General features: G+C 38.6%; 1 protein-coding gene across 5 annotated transcripts in view; it reads right to left on the bottom strand.

The window, feature by feature from the left end:
* Positions 1-25,440, bottom strand: part of LOC5564080 (probable serine/threonine-protein kinase cdc7) — a 200,950-nt gene that overhangs the window by 149,626 nt on the left and 25,884 nt on the right. For 2 of the 5 annotated variants that reach the window (XM_021857264.1, XM_021857265.1), the window contains exon 2: positions 12,128-12,865. The exons of the other annotated variants lie outside the window; for them this stretch is intronic. The gene's annotated coding sequence lies outside the window, so the exon portion shown is untranslated. The remainder of the gene's footprint in view (positions 1-12,127; positions 12,866-25,440) is intronic. 5 annotated transcript variants of the gene reach the window in all.

Genomic DNA, 25,440 nt, shown 5'->3' with positions numbered 1-25,440 from the left:
AAGGTGTGCAAAATTGTGTGAAGGTTTCAGGCGAACATTCCAGTCCGTTTGGATCCCGCCGGAGACTACGACAAGGTGATGGACTTTCGTGCCTGTTGTTCAATATTGCGCTAGAAGGTGTTATGCGGAGAGCCGGGCTCAACAGCCAGGGTACGATTTTAACGAGATCCAGTCAATTGGTTTGCTTTGCGGATGATATGGACATTGTCGGCCGAACATTTGAAAAGGTGGCAGACCTGTACACCCGCCTGAAACGCGAGACAGCCAAGGTTGGACTGGTGGTGAATGCGGCCAAGCCAAAGTACATGTTAGCTGGTGGGGCCGAGCGCGGCAGGGCTCGCCTAGGTAGCAGTGTTACGATAGACGGGGATACGGTCGAGATGGTCGACGAGTTTGTTTACCTTCGATCCTTGCTGACGGCTGAAAATAACGTTAGTCGTGAAATACGGAGGCGCATCATCAGTGGAAGTCGGGCCTACTATGGCCTCCAGAAGAAGCTGCGGTCAAAAAAGATTCACACCCACACCAAATGTACCAAGGACAAAACGCTCATTGGGCCGGTAGTCCTCTACGGGCATGAAACGTGGACGACGCTCTAAGAGGACTTGCAAGCACTTGGAGTCTTCGAACGTCGGGTGCTTAGGACGATCTTCGGCGGTGTGCAGGAAAACGGTGTGTGGCGGCGAAGGATGAACCACGAGCTCGCCCAACTCTACAGCGAACCCAATATCCAGAAGGTGACCAAAGCTGGAAGGATACGATGGGCAGGGCATGCTGCAAGAATGTCGGACAGCAACCCTGCAAAGATGGTGTTCGCGTCGGATCCGGATGGTACAAGAAAGCGTGGAGCGCAGCGAGCTAGATGGGCGGATCAAGTGCGTATCGATTTGGCGAGCGTGGGCAGAACCGAGGATGAAGAGATGCGGCCACGAACCGAGTATTGTGCCGGGAAATTGTTGATTCATTGTTATCTGTTTAGATGTTAACTAAATAAATGAAATGAATCTTACCGGAAAAGAAGTTTGTTGTTCGCTCGGCGTAGTCAATCTCAGTAAAAAGTATTGAGGAATACTGAAGTCCGACGAAAAAAATAATTTTGTGGTGTAGTGGTTGGCACACACGCCTTTCACGTCAATGACTTCGGATTGATTCCCATCCCCAAGATAATGATGATGGTTTACACTTAAAAAAATAGGATTACATTGAAATTTCACTATATTCTCAACGGTGAAAAATCATAAATAAAAACTCGAAAATGGCCAACCAGGAATTGAACTCCCTACTTATCGGAAAGAAAAGCTTGCTGCCAATAAGCCAGCTTTCACTCTTTGTTAGTGGTGTTCAAAAACTGAAACAAAAGTAGCTCATGGCTGCCAGTGCCGTTGTCAAATGATTTCACAGAAGTTTGGCGAAAATAATGATGTTACCGAACTGTGAGTATTTCACATGGTCACAGTAAATTTGTTTGTTTTACGGAAACATTCCCGTTAAAAAAAAGTAGAAATCACGGATTTTGTCGGAAAACTTTACAGGAAAATCTGTATTTTTGTAGTTTACAGTTAAAATTCGGTGATTCATTTCACAGGCTACTGCGATTTGTTCTAAGTGTGTTCTATAGTATATGAAATCTGTGATGAAATCCTTGGAGTAATTTGGTGGAAAATCATTTCGCTGAAGGGGGTGGGTTGGTGTCCTCGTAATGTTACGGATCATACAAAATTAGTAAAATATTCATACAAAAATCGTTACGAGGGGGTGGGTAGGTGTCAAATATTGCCGTTTTGGGCGTTATGAAATTTGCGAATAAACCCTGAAAGGCCTTGACATATTCCTGTGTTTCGAAGGAAACACTAGAAGTAAGGAAATTTTTGTAAAGTTTCTTAACGATCGCCTCTAGAGTTGCTTAATTTTAATCATATCAGCTGATGGCTGATGCTCTAAAACTATCAATATCACTTGCGAGCTATCAATATCACTTTGATTTGACAATCAACTGCAGTGATGCGACATCGCACTCTAGATTATAATCACTGCAGAATGAGTGATCACGTGGTAATTATCCAAGCTATTAATGTTTTTCAGTAACCAACATTTATTTGCTTAATTAAAGGCTAAACTTAACCCATCAGTGATATCCATAGTCTATCGCCATCAATGCACTGGCGATGGAGTAGGCAGCATGATGTTGATGTGATATAGTTGAATCCGAGTCGTATCGCAGTCGACCTGTACAAATCAGCAAATTTTAAGCGTTGATAGTGACTCTGTTTTAAATTCACTGAAGAAAATCGTCTAAGAATGCTTTAGGATTTTCTTGAGAAATGTTTGTGTAAACTCTCGGTAAATTTCGAGAAGAAAATATTGTTTCAGGAATCGACACAATACCCTTCTTCTTGTACTCCTTATTCTAAGCATGACATCCTCACCACGGGAGACAGTGCTTCCTCACTCCACAAATGGTGATCAGGGAGGTCAGAACAATGCCTAGCCCGGAGAGATCTAGAATTGAGCCTTAACACCTTAAAAAAGGGTGTACGAATATGTTTTCAAACTGCTGCTCGTTGTAGTCATTTGCACTGGATTACCATCACCGTTTTTTTTTAATTTTTTAATAAAAAAACGAACAGGATAAGTAGAAACATTTATGTTGCAATAATCCCAGCTGAACAACTGACGAAGTTTTAACTTTTGGTGTTGTTTTTGTGATGTTTGAGGAAAGATTTTTCTATGTTTAAAGCTTCGGCGAAAAAGAATCAAGTTTTTTTTTCAAAAAATGTTTTCTTAAAATACATATGGTGAAGTGCTTAATAAATGGTTACCAATACAGTACACCTACCAATCATATTTTTGGTATCAAATACTTCGTTTAACTTACTTTCCAACATCAGAATCAATTGATCGTTACTTGTTGGATTCCATATGATGTTCATATAATCTAGAAGCTGATAAAACTTTATTTTCATAAATTAGCTAAATAGTATAAGCTAGATGGGCATAAAGAGTAGAATGCTACATTATTTCCCTTCGATTCCGAAGCACAAAAATCCAACGATCATAGCGGAAATCAGCCAAGAACCGGAGGAATAACTTTCAGTCACCAGCATCAGCTTAGTGCTGGGCGCGATCCAAGTAGGCAAGCATTTTTTTCCACCAGAAATAAAAGCCACATAAAGAAGTAGGCCACGGCGCGGGAGCCTCCGCACATTTCGCCGACCTAGAAGAAGAATACCCATCCATTCCATTCATTCCCGTTCCTGTTGGCCCGTGCAGTCAGCGCGAGATGATCACATCGGGGAAACCTAAAAGGTGTTTGTCTGCGGTAGATTCCACCGGTGCACAGTGGTTCTATTTGTTCTGCATAGCGGTCATAAAACAGTTTGTACAATATCTGATTGAAAATACTACCAGAAATTGCCAAAATCAAATTAATAGATAGTACAGTCGACTCTCCACATCTCGATGTTCTACATCTCGATATCTCTCCTTATGACGATGATTGCTTCGGTCCCTTCATTCTGCATACGATTTCTCTTTCCATATCTCGACATCCTCCGTATCTCGATATCTCCATATCTCGATGTGTTCCTGTTGAATTTTTGTTCCCAATTTACTCTCTATATGTCGATATGAACATTATCAAAGGAGGGAAGGGGGAGGAACTGATGATGTATTTAAAAATGGTTCACGGTAGACCGGATATACCCCTGCATCTACGCCAGTTTATTTGGGGAGGTGTATTCTTCTATTTATGACCTATGGGTGGTACCACTGTGCGGTGTGCTGCTGGCGTTGTTGGGTTGTGTGTTCTCATGCAGGTCGGTCGGGCCTCGGCGCAAGCACCAGCCAGCAGACACATCATAGTGGTACTTACTTACTTGCAACTCTTTTAGCTTTTGTTGCTTTTGGCTTAAAAGAGAGATGGTCTCTGAAGAAGTAAATGCCTCCTAGTAGCAATTGAAGCCGAAACCAGGTGAAATGGGTTGATTCGTTGATTGTTTTAAAAGCGGTTTGGAAGAGTGCCGTTCGGTGGATGCGCTCGGTTTGGGAAGGTTATTCGCTAAATATCTACGTGCCTAGTGAGATTTCATTCGTTCATGACTTTTTTCGCGTTAGAATTAACGCTGATGAACATCAATAGGTGGTCTGATGAAATTTATAGACACATGTGGTGCTGATGCCCCAATTGATGGATCAAATGATCGAAAAGAAACTATGATGATGATTTCCGAAACGGAAACTTCGGAACACGACGTACATTTTATTACTTTTGGGAATCATTTGAAGAGGATTTCAGAATGTTAAATATGTGCTTTTCTAATTTTGTCCAAAAGCTTGCTACAAGATCTGCAAAAGCAGGCTCTAATAGGATAAGGATTTACGTCAAGGTATTAGCTAGATTACAGCTCTGCTTTGTTTTTGAAGATTATTGTAATGAAGTACACATAGATGACTGGGTTAATGTACTACCCATTCATACCAAATAATTTGATGTTACCAATCTAATGATTGATGCAATGTTCAAAACCACCACTATGACTGAAGCAGTCCAAGTTGGTGTAAAATTTATCAATAAAATTGTTATTGAATTACGTTTCTCTAATGGATCCAAGAATTTGTTTTCATATTTGAATTGAAATATTCGTTCTTTTAATGTTAAAGAGCACGGCGTAAACAAGACAAGGCAGTCACTTTACTTGTGTAAACATCAAATGGGGCTCGGCACTGTTTTGATTTGTATGACTTTTTGACGTTTGCTGGCCTTGTTGTTTACTAATTTTATGAAGGAGTGAAAGAGTGAGACTGATTTCTGTGCAGAGCTCCATATGGTTGTAAACGTGTCACGTCATTTCCAGGGTTGGAAAAAATCTTACAGCCAACTGTACTCACTAAGCCTTAACGGACATGCCCACAAATTTTGACAAGAAATTGGATGTTGGAAGTCATCCAAATCATTCTGAAATTCAGGTCCCTATAATCTACCAAATCTACTACAGTCTACACTCACCCAATTCTCTTGAAACCTTATCGTTCCTATCCATAAAGCTTCATATGGTTCGAAGAGTGTACTTACAGCTATGACTATTGTTAAGCTTAAGGTCTTCATCACATACTGAAGCTATGGGCATTAATTTCTATATGCAGCTTGACTTATCATTCAAACAAAATGTTTTCAATACATCCAAACGTGATCACAAATCTCCTTTATAGTTATAAAAAATGTTCCAAATGCTTCCAAGCTTATTGATTGCAATATGAATTTTAAATTACATTGATGGTTTACAATATCTACTGTTACTGTTTCTCACTTATTTCCAACGTTTAATATCACAGAATCTCTGCAAAGCTTTGGAAATGTGATTCGAATGTTTCTTCTTCTTTCTGCACTTACGTCCCAATTGAGACAGAAGCTGCTTCTCAGCTTAGACAGAACTTTCACAGTTATTTTATGGGATCTTTTCTTTCACAGATATTTACTGGGAACCTTCGATTTATCTATGATTTGGAAATCAAGTAAATTTTCATAATAAAGAGATCCTCAACCGGTGGGAATCGATCTTACAAGCTTCAGTTTAGTATTGCTTAATGGATGCGCGTTAGGCACTATTTGGGCCTTTATTCGGATGTTCAATCTTATAACACAGACAAACAGATACAACTTTATTGTGCTTTAACAGCCTCTCATAATAAACGTTGCCTCCACAGAATTAGCTTTTGTTTATAATATAGTTCATAGTTTCCCAAACTGTGAGTCGTGACCCACAGGGGGTTCACTTGAAATGACACTTGATGTGACATTTGAAGCTTTCTTAGAAAGATGTTAGAAAAATGAAACTGTCAACGACAGCTGACGATTGCTTTTTTTTTAACAATGATCAATTTTGCGCAAATATGTACAAGGAATTTTGAAAGATGTCGAGACTTGCATACTAAATTTGTATGTCAAACTTCTGAAACGTAATTTAATTTAGCCATGGAAGAAATTTGAAATATTTCCAAGAATGTGATTACAAATACAGTAATTTTGATGATTTGTCTTTTGAATGCCGTCAAAAGATATTTTTTATGTTTGCCCCAATCGGAGATATTCACAATCGAAGTAGGCATATTTTTGTGAGAAAAACGACAATGGATCAATGCATGAGTTCACTCTTTGACGTTTGAGCGGTGCCGTGTTATGTATGTGACCATGGCAACGAGTGAATTCGGCACCGCTCAAAAGTCAAATTAGTGAACTCGTGCATTGGTCCATAACTCCCAAACGGAAGGAGATAGCAAGTTTTTTTAGTCATCAAATTACGCATATTTCAAAGCTCTAAAAGTGTTTCATAGACAACTTTGATGAGATATTTGAATTGAAAACGCTACAGCCAGAAAACCAGTTTTGTTCGGACCACCCTATGTCACCGTAGGAAAAAAAGCTCTAAATCGGTCAATTTAAGAGATACAAAAAAAAAGTTTTTTTTGGCAAAGTAGCTTGAAATTGAATGGTCTACAACTGTGCTCAAGCATGTACCATTTCTATAAAAACGTGTTCCACCCTAATTTTCAATAACACCAAACAAAGGGCCTTACTAATACAAACAACTTTGTAGAAGACCGTTTTCGTCTAATGTTTCATTCTAAAGCTCAAAATGCATCTCTCTGATTCCAGGACCACTGTGCACTGGCCCAGAATCAGAATTTAGCCAGACAAAACCTATAGCGCTTTAGAAGTGCATTTCTCCGAGTTGGTGTCAAAAGAGACTTATCTTGAATTTAGTTGATCTTTAATTTGATGATAAAAGTTAGATGGAAATCTCGCCGCGTCTTCGGCAAAGTTTTATAAGTTTTTAATTTATTTGTCAAAATACGACAAGGGTCTTGGACAAACACCAAAGTTCTAGGATTTCAAACATAAAGTTATGTTAAAAAATGTGAAAATCACTTGAATTTTACGTTTTTAACACTTTTTACGTCAAATTTTTCATTTTTAACACCATGCATCACGGAAATTCAAAAACATCCATGTAATGAATAAAAAAAGTCTTGTTTTTGTTAAAATACTTTGATTTTTGAATAAATAATTGTTAGATTATCATTATTTTTAACATAACTTTACTCAAAAAGTTGCAAGTTTTTGCAAAAACTTAACAATGTTTCAAAATACGCTATATTTCATCTACTAAATGTCAAAGTTTGCCGGATGTGTATTTTGATATAGTTGAGATATCTGAATTCAAAACAACTAACTTTGTCATATAAATAGAATAGGTTTATTATTAATTTGATCATTATATTACAATATTTTCGAGATTTGTTAATTAAATACTTTTTGTTAGTCATGTGTTAAAATATATAGAAATTTGCATTTTGTCTTCTTCAGCCGTGTCAAATTCAAACGGTTGTTTTTATAAATGGTTTAATCACCGCTATAATTAACATGAACTTAATTAGCCATCTTAAAAAGTCCCACAGAAACATTAAGATTGAACAGATTGGTGACTGACATGGATCCATTTTATTGTATATGGATTTCCGTGTCGCCAAAATCGAACAGTTTTGTTGCCAAAACCGATCCGTGCCAAAATCGAACGGGCACAATTCATCGTGTCCGGTTTGTAGTGATAATCACACTATTGGTGTAGCTCATCTGTGTATATGTCATGAATATATATGTATATATTCGTTTCAAATTATATCGTTATACAAAATGAATCCTTTCCCATATCAAAACTCCCAGTGTGTTATTGTGGAAGTGCAGAGGACTCCTTGGCTTACATTAAGCAAGTAATATGTCAACATTTCCCATCCCCAAATTGACCTACATTCTGGAGCAACTGGCGCTGTTATTGTTCGTTCTAATAATGAGAGCATCAGTTTGTTGGTTCCTTATGTAAATAGAATTGTTCTTGCAATAACCAAATAGCAACTATGGGCGGCCAATCATGCTCATAATGAATTTTGTAAGAAAACAACAATAAATATATTCTATTTATGCATGTAAAAAATGGTTAAATTGAATTCAGATATCTCAAATATATCAAAATATCCGGCAAACTTTGACATTTAGTAGATGAAATATAGCGTATTTCAGATCAGAACATTTTAAAATTTTTGCAAAAACTTGCAACTTTTTGAGTAAAGTTATGTTAAAAATTATCGTAATTTAACAATAATTTGTTTAAAAATCTAAATATTTAAACAAAAACAAGATTATTGTTTCATTCATTACATGGATGTTATCGAATTTCCGTTATGGATGGTGTTAATAATTAAAAAAAAACGTAAAAAGTGTCAAAAACGTTAAATTTTTCACATGATTTTACATAGGGGAAGTGGTGGTAAAATGAACAGGGGTGGTAAAATGAACACCGTGCCTATAACCGAGAAAAATCAAATTTCAATGAATTTCTATCATGCACGTAAGATTAAGAGCATAAATCGGTGTGTTACGGAGGTCAATTGCAGTGAAAATATCAACGAAAAACAAGAATTTAGAAAATCACGTTTGAAAATTAGAACTGACGTAACTTTTCGCTCGAAGATCTTGAGGTTTTTCATTGAGGTGAGTATCATTATGATATGATGTCAATTCTAATATTTTTTTATTTCTGTTTGAATGGGTTACAATCTTTAATTGATATATTTTCGGACATGCAATTCAAATATTCAAAAATATTTGTTTTGCTCACGTTTTTTGCAGGATTGTAACTTAACACTAGACTAAGGACAAGCATGCTCCAATAGCACAGCCGAGAAACATTCATGACGCAAAGTTTCAATGGCTGAAGCGGGAATCGAACCAAAAACCCACGCCATGATGCGCTTTTCTGCCTAACGACGCTAATCGTACAGTCATGAAGCCCACATCATTCCTGGAATGACCCTTGAACGAATATCTGGTTTAATTCCAAAAAGTGACATAGACAGGATTTGAACCCGTATAGGCCTGAGTGAAAGCGAAAATTCTAAAACCTTCACCGCTCAACGAATTCTTAATGGATTCAAATGATGTTTTGTCTGTATACTGGCCAGTGCTGTAAACATTCGACACTTTGCGCGACGTTCGTTTCGTTGCCATGGTCTGCAGTCACAGCACGAGCATTAGAATGAACGTCGACAAACACAAAAAAGTGTCAATTGAATGTCGTCTGACACGATGGCATTTGCATAAATCATAAGTTTTGCATATAATTCAGACATCGGATCATAAACAACATGAATAGTTTGATCTTGACTGCTATGTCGAATGTGACACACATACAGTGAAAGCAGAACAGAAATCAACAAAACCGCAAAGTTTCCTAGCGAAGCTATCGTGGTCAGTGGCATTCAATTGACATTTTTCTTTTCGACATTCGTTTGATCGCACGTGTTGTGCATGTCTGTGGTAAGCGCTGCAGAATATCAGCGAAAATGTGTCGACTACCGTGATTGCTTACAACACTGATACGACTTGACCCAGTGACCCATCGGAATAACTCCGGCCACAGGAATATTTCCGAGTTCTTTTGGCCACTTCTAGAAACTAGATATGGGAGCCAGTAAACTGACAAAAAATCATTTAAATGCGGTAAGAATTCTGTGAGTGGTGAGGGTTTCAGTATTTTTGCTTTCACTCAGGCCTATACGAGATAAAAACAATTCGTGTTGAAAATGTTTTGAAGTATATTCACTTAGTGAGGGTTTCAGTATTTTTGCTTTCACTCAGGCCTATACGAGATAAAAACAATTCGTGTTGAAAATGTTTTGAAGTATATTCACTTGGAGAAACTATTGGAAAATAATAACGCACCATAAAAATGATTCTGATTTATTAAACATTTAACTATAAATCAATAAAGTTTTCAATTTACTCTACAATTACCGTAAAATCGGGTGTAATTGATCAGAAGGGTGAAGAAATTGATCATCGTTTCACACGATTTTATTTATTCGTAATGGAGCACAAATATCAATGTAAGCTGCAGTAAATGAACGTTGCTTGTCGTAACTATTGTCGAATTGCGTGTTGTGAAGTTTTTTGCGTCAAAGAATGTTTATTACTATGAAAATAACGTAAAATTTCAAAATCATGCACGGTGCAGTATTCACAAACACATATGAACTTCTATTTATAAGCAAGGATTTGAACATGGTATAAACCTGAAAGTTTGTGAGGATGCTTGAGATATATCTCCAAACCAGATTTCATCACAAAAACTCGTACCAATTAGGTAATATGGTTGAAATAATTAAATTTCTGTTAGATATCATTGAATTCCTTAAAAAATTGCATACATTTAGGCGTTTCCCGCGTAATTCTTGAAATTTAACTATTTGTTATTTATAGAAGTATTGCATTGTTAAGAATTTTACAAGCATATTCGGATTCAGGGGCTCAAATTTATCATATAGAGTTGTTTTGAAAACTAACAATAATGGCATTGACAAGTGATCAATTTCACCCCGAAATGAGATCCCCTGATTTTTTATTTTAGAGATATTTGTTAACACTAAAATGACATTTGTTAGAAAATTTCGGTACATGAGTCGATGAGGCTCACCTTCGTACTTGTTTTCCTGCATTAAGTTGTTTGGCATTGTTAACATTATAGAAAACAGACTAGAAAAACCGTGAAAAATGATCAATTCCACCCGAAATTACGGTATTTTTTTTTTTTTTTTGAGAAATCTCGCAACGAATCCGTAGACGAATTGCTGGGGGAATCTCTGTAAGCGTTCTTGGAAGAATTTCTGGCCTTACATGTGATCTAATGGTTAAGATTAGGTAATTTATGCAGGAAATATTAGATGTGTATACAAAGAAATTAATTTTATCAATCCGAGCTGAATTGTTAATCGGCGTCGTAGTGCTGACCGGTGTATCGCGCGCCACCGATACCTCACGCAGCGTTGGCGTGACGTAAAATTGATCGGCGGTGGCGCGGCGGCGCACAGGTCTGGACAGTAGATATGAGAAATTAATGAAATATTTGAATTGATAATTATCCAAAAATTAAAAATATTTGGGGGAATACTGTAAAAACTGAAACTCTATATGCAACATGTTACGGAATGAAGCTTCTGTGTTGAGTTAGCAGCAAGTGAATGTAATTTTCTGCAAACAATCGTTCCAGTTTTCAGGATAGACTACGAAGTTTCTCCTCACAATTTCGACATTCGTACAGAAATGGCTATATCAACAGCATAATTAGTGTTCAATTTGCTTCAGTTGTTTTGTAAACCATCTATTTTCGATACCTGCATCTGTATAGATTGCAAATCGCAGTTCCAGCTGCTTAAATAATCAGTTTTCACTCAATCAACAGGTTCACTGGAATGAGCAACACCCACTCGAAACACCCTTTCTAGGTTTCGATACAATTTGATCCATATGGTACATCCATTTTTAGTCGTCCATGGGAGCCAATGCGTTTGAGACACTAGAAGTCCCAGAACTGAGCTCGTACTGTCGTTGCTATAAAATGATGACAAAGGTTTCTCGCTAACGCCTAGAGCAGCAGAGATACCGAAAAACAACCGGCTTTTGTATAGGTAGGGTTTTTGTGTCAGGCCCATCACGCAATATCAAACATATGTTTACATGTGTGATCGAAAACATAATTCTTTATCGTCTAACACTAGTTAGTTGTTATCAAAACTAAGGAATAAGTGTCATTTTGAAATGATTCCGTTTCGACAATGGCCGACAATAGCGCCCATTAACTCTGCCATACGTTAACAACTGTTCTGGATTTTAAATGGCAATCAGGTGGCGTAAAGGCACTTAATCATCCAAATTACCTCATCCGATCGATTTTATTCGATATTCCCTTCCAGTAGAGTTCCCGAATCCAATCAAAACATCCCAATCAATCATCGCACCTTCTGCCCAGAACGAACCATATGTTCTCAATTACCGTGCGTCCATCACCATATGGAAGCCAACACGAGCTCTAGGTGCTGTTTGTCAAATTGCGTCAAGAACTTTGTTTGAGCATGCTCCGGGAGTGCAAACAGATAACGAGTCCAAAATTCTACCCCAGTCGACGGCGAAACCGTAACTGCTGTTATCTCCCCCGCGAGTCAACAGAACTCCCTGCCGGCCAGGTATGATATTTTCGTCGTCGTCGACGGTAGATCTCTTATCAGTAGCTCTAGATACCTGTGTCGTATTGTTCACCGAAAAGTGTTCTGAACCTGCTGCAGCACCTCTAAACGAATTGAGCGGTTGGGGGAAGCGCACCTGAAGTTATCCGCACACTACACACACTCTTCAGCTCGTTATTTTCTGCCGGCCAACTGTCAGTGCGATTCTATCCGCATATCTCGTCGAACACTTTCACTTATCACAAATTACGGCAATTTTCGCGAACCACCAGTGTAACATATGTTTCACGCGGTTAGCTTTTTCGCTGCCTTCGCTTGCACACGCTTCTCGCGGTTGGCACCACTTGTTGGATATCGCACTTCGACGGCAACCAAAGCCGCGAACTTCGTCAAACCGATGGATGGATAGGTGGATGAATACGGATGGGTAACTCAGTATACTTCACAGCCGGAGCTGGAACCAGAAAGGGATTTTTGCGTCCACTAACCAACACAGCGTCGTACGTACAGAACCAACCAAAGACGGTCGAAAGCTATTCATCGAGAGCGACGAAACCCCCGAATGTTACGCTGCCTCGGTTTCCGCTCCTGGGCCCCGACGGATGAGAGGAGGGCAGGAAGCTTCTAGGTGGACGACTGCGGCGGCTGCAGGCAGCCAGATCCTTATCAAATCGTATTCATTGGACCGCATTTGCTCACCGTTCTTTTGTGGGGCTAGAGCGAACTCTCCCTCTCTGCTGCGTACTTAGGAGGTTCCTTCATCAGAGCCATCGGTTGTCACCGTGTTTCGTTCCTACGAAGAACGGGAGAATGCGTATCGTTATCTATCAGTGGGTGATTATGGGGTGCTGGGTTGGTATAGGGTGGTTCGAATGGATGGCTATAAAAATCTATTCTTTGTTGAGATCCTGATGTACCAAGCTGATGGCAGACATTTACATATTTGTTCAGAAATCTTAGAACATGAACATGTTCTATCGTGCTGTGCGTACACAAATTTTTCCTGCTTTTGGAAGTTTTTAAACTACCAAAGGCAAACACTACTTCTCAGAGCTACAAAAAAGTACCTTTCAGTACTTCTTCTTCTTTTTGGCGTTACGTCCCCACTGGGACAGAGCCTGCTTCTCAGCTTAGTGTTTTTATGAGCACTTCCACAGTTATTAACTGAGAGCTTTCTGTGCCAATTGATTATTTTTGCATGTGTATATCGTGTGGCAGGGTACGAAGATACTCTATGCCCTGGGAAGTCGAGAAATTTTCCTTTACGAAAAGATCCTCGACCGGTGGGATTCGAACCCACGACTCTCAGCTTGGTCTTGCTGAATAGCTGCGCGTTTACCGCTACGGCTATCTGGGCCCTTTCAGTACTATTTTTTCAACTATTGATCCTTGTTTGGACCCGTGCCTTCGATTTTTCGTTGGACCCGTAAGCTAGCCACGGTAATCCTTTTTGGACTCCGTCTTGAAAAAAAACAACCTCTTAGAAGATCACACACATCTAGTAGAGAAGAAGAACATTTTTTGCTGATGACGACAAAATTGAACGTTTGTTCAAGGTCGTCTTGAAAGGTCTGTCAAGTGACTTTGAAGCCTTGATCACAATCCGCGCGCAATGCACGAACGTTCATTAAAAAAATCGTTCAATATTGGTATATAATCGTTCAAGAATCCAAGTATATTATTAACAAACGATTTCCCTCAACTAATTCTTATTCACTTCCAGATATTATTTTAAAATTCTCCTATGAATTTCTTCAAAGACTATTCCAAACATCAATGCAAGAATATTAAGAATTGTCTTCAGGAATGACTCAATACAAATGTCGAGGAAATCCTTTGGAAATTTCGTCAGAAACTCAAGAACTTTATGATTTTTGGAAATTCTTTCAGGATATCGTTCATTGAATCCCTGGATAAGTTCCTAGAGGGATTCCTGGAGTAATCGGAGGAACGTCTTGAAAAAATCTAGAGGAATCCTCGGTGAATTCCTGAAGAAATCCCTGGAACATAAAACATACTTTTTGGCTACGCAGTCTCTGTCAGCTCATTCCTGGAACAATTTCTAGAAGAAACCATTATAAATTTTCTGGAGCCTCGGAGACCTTCCCGAGAAAATGGAAGAATCTCTGCAGGAATTCCTGTAGAGATTTTCCAACAGTAATCCCTAGAGGAGGTTCTGGAGAAACTCCTGTAGGAAGGATTATCTAAGTTAATTATTTACTCCGGGAGCTATATTTGGAGGAATCTCTAGAGGAGCGGTTCCACAGAAAATGACGACTTTTTTCCCAAATTTGATTTTCATATTTTTTGATTTGGATGAAATTTTGCACATGCTTTCTTTATGCCCAAAAATGCCTTTTTGCATCATCGGCTCGCCATTTTGACTCTAGCCTTACTTTTAAGAAGGGCCTAAGAAAAAAAAATCCTTAATAATTTTCAAAAAAATATAACTTAGAAACGGTTTGTCCGATCAGTTTGGTGCCTTCCGCATAGTTTTAGGTTATTGTTAGGACTATCTGGAAAAAAATATACACTGTAAAAAAAAATGTTGTAAATTTTTATATATCGAAAATAAAGCTTAAAAATCAATTTTCTCAAAAATCGTATTTTTGTTTTTATTTTTTTACTAGTGGTCCCGGCAAACTTCGTTTTGCCATCAAGTAGGCTGTTGGAAAACGTCGAGAAATTCCCCATACAAATTACACCTTAGTCTTCTCCCGTTTTCCCGATAAACCCGGCGACTTTCCCAAATTTTTTCTTCGCACGAACACGTCGCATCCCTTGAGGGGAGCAACAGTGAAAATCTTGCGGTAATCCGTTGGACCGTTCTCAATCCATTTCGTGACATACAAACACCACTCCATTTTTATTTATATAGATATGTTAAAGTAGACAAAAAATGAAGTCTTTTGCACAGTGGGTCAATATGGAGAAATCATGGACAAAAAAGTTATGATTTTTTGAAAATGGTCATAATAAACTTTTTAAATATTTTTAAACTCGATTTTATGAAAGTACGCAAAATTTACAACGAAAAAGGTATATGAAAAAATTTGCTAATTGCTACCGAAACATTTGAAAAGTTTATTATGACCATTTTCAACAAATTCACCTTTTTTTTAAAATCATAACTTTTTGTCCATGATTTCTCCATCCTGACCCACTGTGCTAAAGACTTCATTTTTTGTCTACTTAAATATATAAAAAAATTAATAAAAAATCAAAAATACGATTTTTGAGAAAATTGATTTTTAAGCTTCATTTTCGATATATAAAAAAATACAACATTTTTTTTTACAGTGTATATTTTTTTCCAGATAGTCCCAACAATAACCTAAAACTTTGCGGAAGACTCCAAACCGATCGGACAAACCGTTTCTAAGTTATATTATACAGTGATACCTCCATGAGTCGATGTTCCATGACTCGATATCGACTCATGGAACCATACTAAAAACAAAATATCATGGTTACTATGATGGACCCTAGAAGCAGCTTTCCAAAAGATTGCTGTTCCATGACTCGATATTTCCATGAGTCGATGGTCCCTTCAATATCGACTCATGGAGGTTTCACTGTAATGACCGAAACTTGAAGATTATATCATAATTTTGTATTAAAATCGCTGTATCTTTAAAACGTTAAAAGTTAGCCTGATTTTTCCGTATACCTTTTTTGTTGTAAATTTTGCGTACTTTCATAAAATCGAGTTGAAAAATATTTAAAAAGTTTATTATGACCATTTTCAAAAATTCCCCTATTTTCAAAAAATCATAACTTTTTTGTCCATGATTTCTCCATCTTGACCCACTGTACAAAAGACTTCATTTTTTGTCTACTTTAACATATAAAAAAATAAAAAAAAATAAAAAATACGATTTTTGAGGTATTGATTTTTAAGCTTTATTTTCGATATATAAAAAATTACAACATTTTTTTTACAGTGTATATTTTTTTCCAGATAGTCCCAACAATAACCTAAAACTTTGCGGAAGGCACCAAACTGATCGGACAAACCGTTTCTAAGTTATAATTTTTTTGAAAATTATTAAGGATTTTTTTCTTAGGCCCTTCTCAAAAGTGAGGCTAGAGTCAAAATGGCGAGCCGATGATGCAAAAAGGCATTTTTGGGCATAAAGAAAGCATGTGCAAAATTTCATCCAAATCAAAAAATACAAAAGTAAACCGACATTCGAATTCAAATGGAACCGCTCAGAGAATCCTTGGAGGTAGCTCAGGAAGCATCACAGTAGAGATTTTGCTGGTGGAGTCCCTAAAGAAATCCCGGGAAAACCTATAAGCTGTAACCTGTAGAGTATTTCTGAAGAAAGCCCTGGAATTATTCTTAGAGGAATCCATTGAGAAATGTTTGTAGAATCCCTAGTTAAATCTTCGGAGAGATCTATGAAGAGATTTTCCAAGAGGAATGGGGGAAGAGCACCAATTTTCGACCCATTCATACGATTTTGGCATACTTTGTATGGAAATCCGAAAATTGGCGTATATTTCTTGTAGGTCAAAAATTAGTGCTTTTCCCCTAGATGTGCAGATATGTTTGGAGGAATTTTTGTTTATACACTGATAGGCAAAATAAAGTGCCCACCTTACCAGTTTTCGAATTTCTTTCATTGATTTGGTTCAAATTAAAGTTAACACACCCCAGACAACCAGAAATCGCATGAAAGTTCACGTTATAACTCGTTTATTCATACTAGTTAAATCAAACTCGCAAAACACCGTGGATAAACTCGTCAAATTGATGAGTTTCCTCGCATAAAACACTTTTTTCTGAGTTTATTTGTACATTTTGTTTCGTCCCGTACACTCGTACAAAGTAAGTCGAATCAGTCCGTAGCAGCTGTCAAATAAACATTTGTTATCATAAGTTAAGTCGCATAAGATAACAGGTTAGTTCGGTAGAATATTTATACACTCGCATTGTATGTTATTATTCATCACATAATATGTGCACGCATATCGCCTCCACTTTTGTACGTAGAAGGCCTTTTCGCGACATCTTATAAGTGAAATTTTGTATGTACAAAGCCTCCAGGTGATTTAGTTAGGCGTACATTTTGGTTGTCTGGGACTTAAACCTTTTTTGATATTTTATTTTTAATATTCTTTTAAAGTTGCACTTATATTGCCCACTTCCTTCTTGGCCCCAGAAAAATGATTTTAGAAAAATAATAAGCAATTTATTAGTTAATGTGTCCTCCTTTGGCCTTAAGGACTTGCTGGAGGCGCTTCGGCATGCTTTTCACCAGGTTTTGTAGGTGTTGTGGAACTAGTTCTTTCCAGGCGCGCTCCAACCCAGTAAACACACGATCGTATATAATATGATATAAGAGTACAAATGTGGAGGCGATATACGTACATTTTGCAGGCAGCCTAATGGCACATGTACGTATATCGCCTCCACTTTTGTACTCATATACGCTATCGTATACGAGTTTGTGTTTACTGGGAAGGCTTCAAAATAATTATTTTTGTTGGTAACACCAGTTTTGTCAACCCTGGCATCGAGAATCGCCCACAAATTCTCGATGGGGTTGAGGTCTGGGCTTTGTGGAGGCCATTCCAGTGGTCTAATCCGACAACACCGGAAGAAAGACTTGGTCTTCTTGGCAGTATGTTTCGGGTCGTTGTTCTAGAGAAATATGTATTTCTCTTCAAGGCCCGTTTGGATCAGCGAAACCTCCAGATTTTTCCGCAAGATGTTAATATAGGAATCTGCCATCATTATTCCGTCGATTTTCAAGAGGCTTCCTACTCTACTCCATGAAAAACACCCCCAGACCATCACATTTCCTCCTCCATGCTTCACCGTTCCTTGCCCACACAACCAAAATGTACATATAACAAAATCACCTTTTGCGTTATGCGATGCTTATATGCGCAATGTTTCACGTATAAGATGTCGCGAAAAGGCCTTATACGTACAAAAGTGGAGGCGATATACGTGCATATTTTATATGGTGAAAAGTAGTATGCAATGCGAGTGTGTATATTTTATTGCGAACTAATCTGTACTCTTATACGACTTAATTTGTAACAACAAAGTTGATTTGACAGCTGCTACGGATTGATCCGACTTACTATGTATGTGTATGCGGGACGAAACGAAATGTACATATGAACCCATAAAAAAGCATTTTATGCGAGAAAACTCGTCGGTCAAATGATTTCGCACACCATTTAGTGCGGGTGTGATGCAATTTGTACTAATAAACGACTTTGTCCGTAAACTGTTATGCGACTTCTGGTTGTCTGGGTGGACGTGGCGCTCTGCACCACACACGAGCCCGCCGCTTTCGGTTAAACAGCTCGAGCTTCAGGAGCGCCACATCCAAGGAACGGTGACGCATGGAGGTGTAATGTGATGAAATGTGATGGTCTGGGGGTGTTTTTCATGGAGTGGAGTAGGAAGCCTCGTGAAACTCGACGGAATAATGACCGCAGATTCCTACATCAACATCTTGCGAGAAAATCTGGAGGTTTCGCTGATCCAGACGGGCCTTGAAGAAAAAATCATATTTCTCTAGAACAACGTAAAACTCTTTTTTTTACTAAATTTTTGTAAGTGCAACTTTAAAAAAATATCAAAAATAAAATATCAAACAAAGTTTAAGTGTGTTAACTTTAATTTGAACCAAATCAATAAGAGAAATTCGAAAACTGGTAAGGTGGGCACTTTATTTTGCCTATCAGTGTATTCGCCTAATGTAATTTCCGGAAAAAATGTTGGGATAATTTCTAATGGAATCTTGGGAAAAATTCCAAGAGGAACTTTTAGAGGAATCTCTGAATACATTTTTGGAAGCCCAGAACTAATCTCTCGAGAAATCCCAGGGGAATCCCTATAGGATTATCTGGAGAGATCCTTGGAGTAAGCCATACAGCGATTGTCCTAGAAGTAACTATGGTAGAATTCATGAATGAAATTCTTGAGGAATTCGTAAGTTGCAGAACACCTGTAGGAATTCCTGAAAAAAATATCTGGAGCAAGTCGTGGAAGAATCCTGGCAAAAATCTTCGGAATAATTCCTGGATGAATCTCGAGATGACTACTTGGGGATATCTTTGTATGTATCCGTGGAGGAATCCTCGGAGGAAACTCTGGAGAAATCACTGTAGAAATAACTTGAGTAATTGTTGAATAGATTATCCTAGTGTACCCCTGGAACAATACCTGGAGAATGCGTTGAAGTTACCTTTGCAAGAATCTTTGTAGAGATTTCCCTAGAAGAACCCTTGGAGAAGTCTTACAAAGAAAAACCACTTGAAAATCCCTGGATAAGTCTCCATAAAAATAATCCGGAGTATTAGAGGAATCCTTGGAGAAATTCCTGAACGAATCCCAGCAAAGATGTTACTGGAGGAACCTATAAAGGAATTTCTGAAACATTCCTGCAAGAACTTCTTGCGAAATCTCTTAATAAAGGAATCCCTGTAGAAATGTAAAATATCTAATGGCAAAATCTCTGGCAAAAGCCCTGATGGAATCCCTGGATAAATCGCTATTGATATACGGAAGAGATATCTTGAAAAGATATCGTTTTGCGGAGCAACATAAACTGCACCCTGCTGCCGAGCTTCCAGCTGCAAGTCATTGAGGCCAATCTGGTGGGAACCTCCATCGGCCCAATCAAAATCATTGCGGCGTACTGCTCGAAGCAAGCTTCCATCAACGATGGAACATCGGTGGCCCTAAAACGGCGGCATGAGCAGTTCATCCTGTCTGGCGCAAGGCACGAGACATGGGGAAACACCCGGCGAAACAGAAATGGCCTCATGCTACAACAGGACCTGGAGGAAGGCCACTGCACCATCCTGAGCTCAGATTCGCCCACTCACCTGAGCCGGTCCGGGGCCCACTCAGCCTTCGATGTCTGCCTACGTTAAAAAGCGAAGTTAATCGCATATCACAAATCGTCATGGAAAGAATAGAGGACCTTAAAAATGAAGATTTTTATAACAAGATCCGTTCTCTCCCAGATTGTTCTACACTGAAAAAAATATTTAATTTTCAATGTGATGTGAACTGAAGACTACTGTAAAAATAAATCAAATTCGTGTGTTGTTACAGCAAATTTAAATGAATATACATTTAATTTTCAACTAAACATGATAGAATATTACATGATCGTGTAAATTTAAAGTGAATTCGATTGAAAAATAACGGATTGGTCGTTGAAATTTAAGTTTATTTTGATGCTCCAAATATGTGCATGAAAATAAACTTAATTTTACAACATATTTTTAGCTGCGTAGACCATTCTGGAAGATGACCAAAATTTTACAAACCAAACCCAGGCCAATTCCACCGTTGATCCCACTAGACAATGCTGACTCTTAAGGATCACCTGATAACCCCTGTGGAGAAGACTGCTGAGATAGGTCGGCATTTCATCAGCTCACACAATCAGTGTTGGGAAAAAATCTGAAATTCACTCTACAGTAGTCAAACAAAGGAAATCGCAGTCAGCGAAGCCAGTGAAACTCACGCCTACCGCTGCTGTAGGCAAAGAGCCTTGAAAATCGCAAAACACCCGTTGCTAAGGGCAACCCAAAATTACTGAAGAAAAATGTTCTATTTCCCGCTGCATTTCCCGCATTTAGAACCTTCAATGACACTACTGATTTAGAGAAAATCATGTACCCAATTTAGACTACTTGATGAGGTTCACGATTTTAAACTACTGTAGTGAGAGAGCCACGTGATTTTCGCGAAATTCAAGCCTACTACTATTACCATTACCAGCACTGCACACAATCTATGGCTAGACATTCCTAGCCCACACGAAGCTGCTGTCTCTGAACACGCAGCTCACCTACACCGATCTCCCAACGACTTCACGGAGGAGTTGGAGATCACAGCTGACGAGTTGCTGGCCTATGTCAAAACATCTAAAAACATGACGGCCCCAGAATTCGACAATATCCTGAACTTGGAGCTCAAGCAATTGAGTCTCCAGTTCTATCTACACTTTCACTGATTTTCAATCAGTGTCTCCGACTTAGCTACTTCCCCTCGTCGTGGAAGTCAGTGAGTCATCCCCATCAGGAAACCTGGGAAAGATCTTTGTCCCTCCAAAAGCTATCGCCCCATCAGCCTTCTTTCAGGGTTATCAGAGTTTTTCAAAAAATGCGATCAACAGACGGCTGCTTTCGGCAGCCGTTCAAAATAACATCCTACTCGAGGAAAGGTTCGGCTTTCGACGCGGACGATCAACCGCGCACCAACTGACTCGAGTAACCAACATCCTCAGGCGGAACAAGCCCCTCACCAAATCCTCTGCCATGGCGTTACTCGATGTTGAAAAAGCATTCGAAAACGTCTGGCATGACGGCCTGGTGTACAAGCTGCACCGATACAATCTTCCCACCTATTTGGTGAAAATCATCAAAAACTATCTATTTCATAGGGCGTTCAGAGTTTCCCTCAACTCAACTCAGATCCACTCAAAGTCCACAGGAAAGTGCTTTAGGTCCCCTACTATTTATCCTGTTCACCTCGGACATGCCTCAGCTCCCTGAAGGCGGCTCTCTATCGCTGTTTGCTGACGACACCTTCGGTATCAGAAGGCCGGCTCCAAAGGCACGTTCCCCACCAGTTGGGAGATTTGTGCCATCGCCATATTTGAGCCTATTTCATCATCTGCCCGATGGGAGAGGAAAGGGAAGGGAAAGATGGGAGGAAATAAGAGTGGGGTCCCTTGAAGAGGGAAGATCGCATAAGCGAAATGAGAGCATGTAGCTCCATCACGGTGCTCCCCTGACCGTTATTATCAGAAAAAAATCTCCATCAAATCTGTACTCACTATTCGATTTCTATAGCTAAGCTGCATGTCTGGGCAAAATTTTAAAAAAATCGTAGGGCCCGTTTTGTAGTTACGCCCTTTTGAATGTATAAGCCCACTAATTCAAAGGAAATCTGAGATATTTAAACGAGTTTTCATTGGCCGTGATTATCAGAATAAATATATTATCAAAATTTGAATCAAAGTTGGTTTATATAGTTATTTGTAACTTCTAGGAGGAGTTTTGAATGAGAAGATAAAAAAAAATTAGGGTTGCGCCCTTTTGGGAGCGTAACCATTGAAAACACTAATTTCCAATAGATTAGTTAAGCATTCTTATACCTTTGAGCATATTCAAATGTTTTTAATGGCACATTGCACTTATATGCCGCCAAAGTATTTCACAATCAACCAATAGGCTCAAGTGTTTTAAAGCATTACGGAGCCAATTTAATCATGAAACCGAATTAGTTCTTGTAGCACAATATTTTGGCTAGTTTGGTGAACCCATGTACTCACGTTTCAGATTATTTTACACGCAATTGATTGCTACCTGTTGTATATCGCAGCGAAGCATACGTCAAAAATATTTTACGAGTTATGTTTTCGTTTATGGGTAGCAGTCTATGGAATTAAATAAAATTAACAACGCAGAAAGCAGCGATATCAAATGGAAGAAAACAATGTACATCCGTTATTATTTTGTTTAATGGAGTTCAAAATCGTAGCATTAACAGAGCCTAATTTTAAATGTTTGTCTCTGTCAGTTTGAAAAGCTTTGTGAAGCTCCCTAAGATTTTTTTCGTTTGTGATGAGTCATAGCAGTTTGTGAGTCTTTACTTCACAAGCATAGTCTGCGATCGAAAAACAAATACAAGTTTTCATGGAAATCTTCAGTTTGTGTAGTAATAAAACCATATTCTGGTAGGTAGACCAGCAGGTTATTAACAGGGCCACAGAACAATTTACGATTTTCTGGTAACCAAAACTGGAATTCACGTAAAATCCATGAACAACTCTGTTTTTACCATATTTTATATGTCTTCTTAAAATTATATCCCTTAACTTTCAATTCCATTACCCCGAATACCTGAAGACCATCTCCGCATGTTCCAGTTTCTATAATGGCATTTGTTCGAATTCCATTACTACCCGAGCAGGAACAAATAACTCCCCAATAACTTATGCATACCATATTTTGGTATCATACCAAAATTAGATATTGTTTAGTTGTCAATACCTCAATTTGGTATTATAATGGTATTAAAAAAAATCTTTAAAACGATTAAAAATACTTCATTGAGGTATTACACAGCTATTGAGGTCTGCTGGAGGTATTGAACTACTATTGAAAAATTTCACTTTTATATGAAAATCCATCAAATATTGTTTAGGTATTGCAATACTTGATCTAATTATCAGCTAGGTATTTGTAGAACATGTAGAAGGTATTATTTAAGGTATTTTTCTTAAGCACATTTCAAGTACTGAGGCTTTTTCTTCACGAGTTAGCATGAGAATGGATTGATTGCTTTATACAAATCTTGCACTATTGTATTTTTCCAGAGTTCGTACGAGTTTGTGTAATCGAAAAGACCGAGAAACCCAAAGGTAAAATTGTAGCTTTGTGAAAAATCTAAATGTTGTAATGTATGCTACAAATGATTACAAAAGTATTGACAGTGGTCTAGAGTGCTATAGTTTGGCCAATAGTGCATTACTCAGCAATTGAAGTTTATGTTCTGGGGCAGTACAAAATTAGCCGGAATAGCCGGCACTACGTCCCCACTAAGACAGAGCCTGCTTCTCAGCACAGTGTCCAATGAGCACTTCCACAGTTATTAACTGAGAGATTCCTTTGACAAACGTGCCTATTCTGCGCGGCGTGTGAGGTGACACGAGTCGAATGAGGTGACAATTGTCGACTCGCTCTCATTTGATTAACATTAGTCGTCTCACGTCACTCGCGGTGAGAGCGAGTCGTCTCGACTCACAAGCCGCGCAGAATAAGCACGAAAGTTGCCATTTTCGCATTCGTGTATCGTGTGGCAGGAACGAACATACTCTATGCCTCGGGAAGGTTAGGAGGTGTGTAAGACTTTGGCGACATGTAAGTGCAATGTGTCATTGAAAATATTTGAACATGCTTAACGGAATGCCTGCTTAAAAGAATGCCTTATTAATCTACTGGAAATCAGTGTTTTCAATGGTTACGCTTCCAAGAGGACGTAACTCCAAATTTCGTCTATCTTTTCATTCAAAACTCCTCCAATAGGTTACAAATAACTAAATAAACCAACTTTGATTCAAATTTCGGTGGTATATTTCATCTGATAATCACTGCCAATCAAAACCCGTTTAAATATCTCAGATTTCCTTTGAATTAGTGGTCTTAGACAATAAAAAGGGCGTAACTTCAAAACGGGCCCTACGATTTTTTTAAAATTTTGCCCAGACATGCAGCGTAGCTATAGAAATCGACTGGTGAGCACAGATTTGATGGAGATTTTTTTCTGATAATAACGGTCAGGGGAGCACCGTGTCCATACCACAATGGGTACGAACAGCGCCCTAAAAAGGGCACTGCAAAACGCATGAGCGCAAAGAGAGCCTATAGCTCATTACCACAGCGGGTTAAGAATAACAGAATGTCCTGATGATTCAGGCTTCTGAATTCAGTTTCACTTAATAAGTGTTCACCAAGTAATTGGAATCGCATTTGCACAAAAACTGGACAGTTACATATCAGGTGATACGAAGTTCCATAATCGGAGTCACAACTATCAAACAAAAGAGTCAGCACGCTGAATGTTTGCTATTTGATAGTTGAGTCGGCATTGGCCTGTCAACGCTCTGACCAAGAGACTGCAATTCTGCTTTGACAGATTTGTTAAATATTCCGCCATCTCCAAGCTCAGCAATGTACAATTTTGTTTGACATGACTCCAAACTATTCCAATATTGCTTGTGCTGAGTTGCCGCCCAAGAGTTTATCTGAAGCTTCACCCAGCACTTCGAAATTGGAATAGTCGGCTCAGGGCCAATGAAGTCATGCGATGCTCCATCGCGAGCTAGCTCATCGGCCAATTCATTTCCAGCGATGGAAGAATGGCCAGGTACCCATACAAGGTTTACAGAGTTGACTGAATTCAGTTCCTCAATTTGAGTTCGACATGCGATAACAAGCTTCGACCTTGAGTTGTCCGAAGCAGGGGCTTTTATAGCACTCTTGTAGTCTTTACAGACCGCAGAGGACATGCTTCTTCAAAAACTTCCATAATGTAGGATGTTGTAGTATCAACGGCATCATCCAGATCACTTGGATTTTCAATGGACGGAGAATATCCATGAAATTAGGTCGCAACCAATTCAATATAGAGTTCCCAGTTTGTTGACTGGGGATTCCTAAAACGCAAAGTCTGCGCAGTTACATTTGAATGATCAAAGAAGATGTAGTGATGATCAGATAATGATTCCTCATCGGATACATGCCAATTCGTCAACTCGTGACTGATTCTATTCGAGCAGAGCGTTATGTCTAATACTTCTTCTCTATTAGAAACCA

The sequence above is a fragment of the Aedes aegypti genome, chromosome 1 (genome assembly GCF_002204515.2).
Source record: "Aedes aegypti strain LVP_AGWG chromosome 1, AaegL5.0 Primary Assembly, whole genome shotgun sequence".
NCBI lineage: Eukaryota > Metazoa > Arthropoda > Insecta > Diptera > Culicidae > Aedes > Aedes aegypti.
The sequence above is the reverse complement of the archived record's forward strand: the minus strand, read 5'-3'. Positions and strand labels throughout refer to the sequence as shown.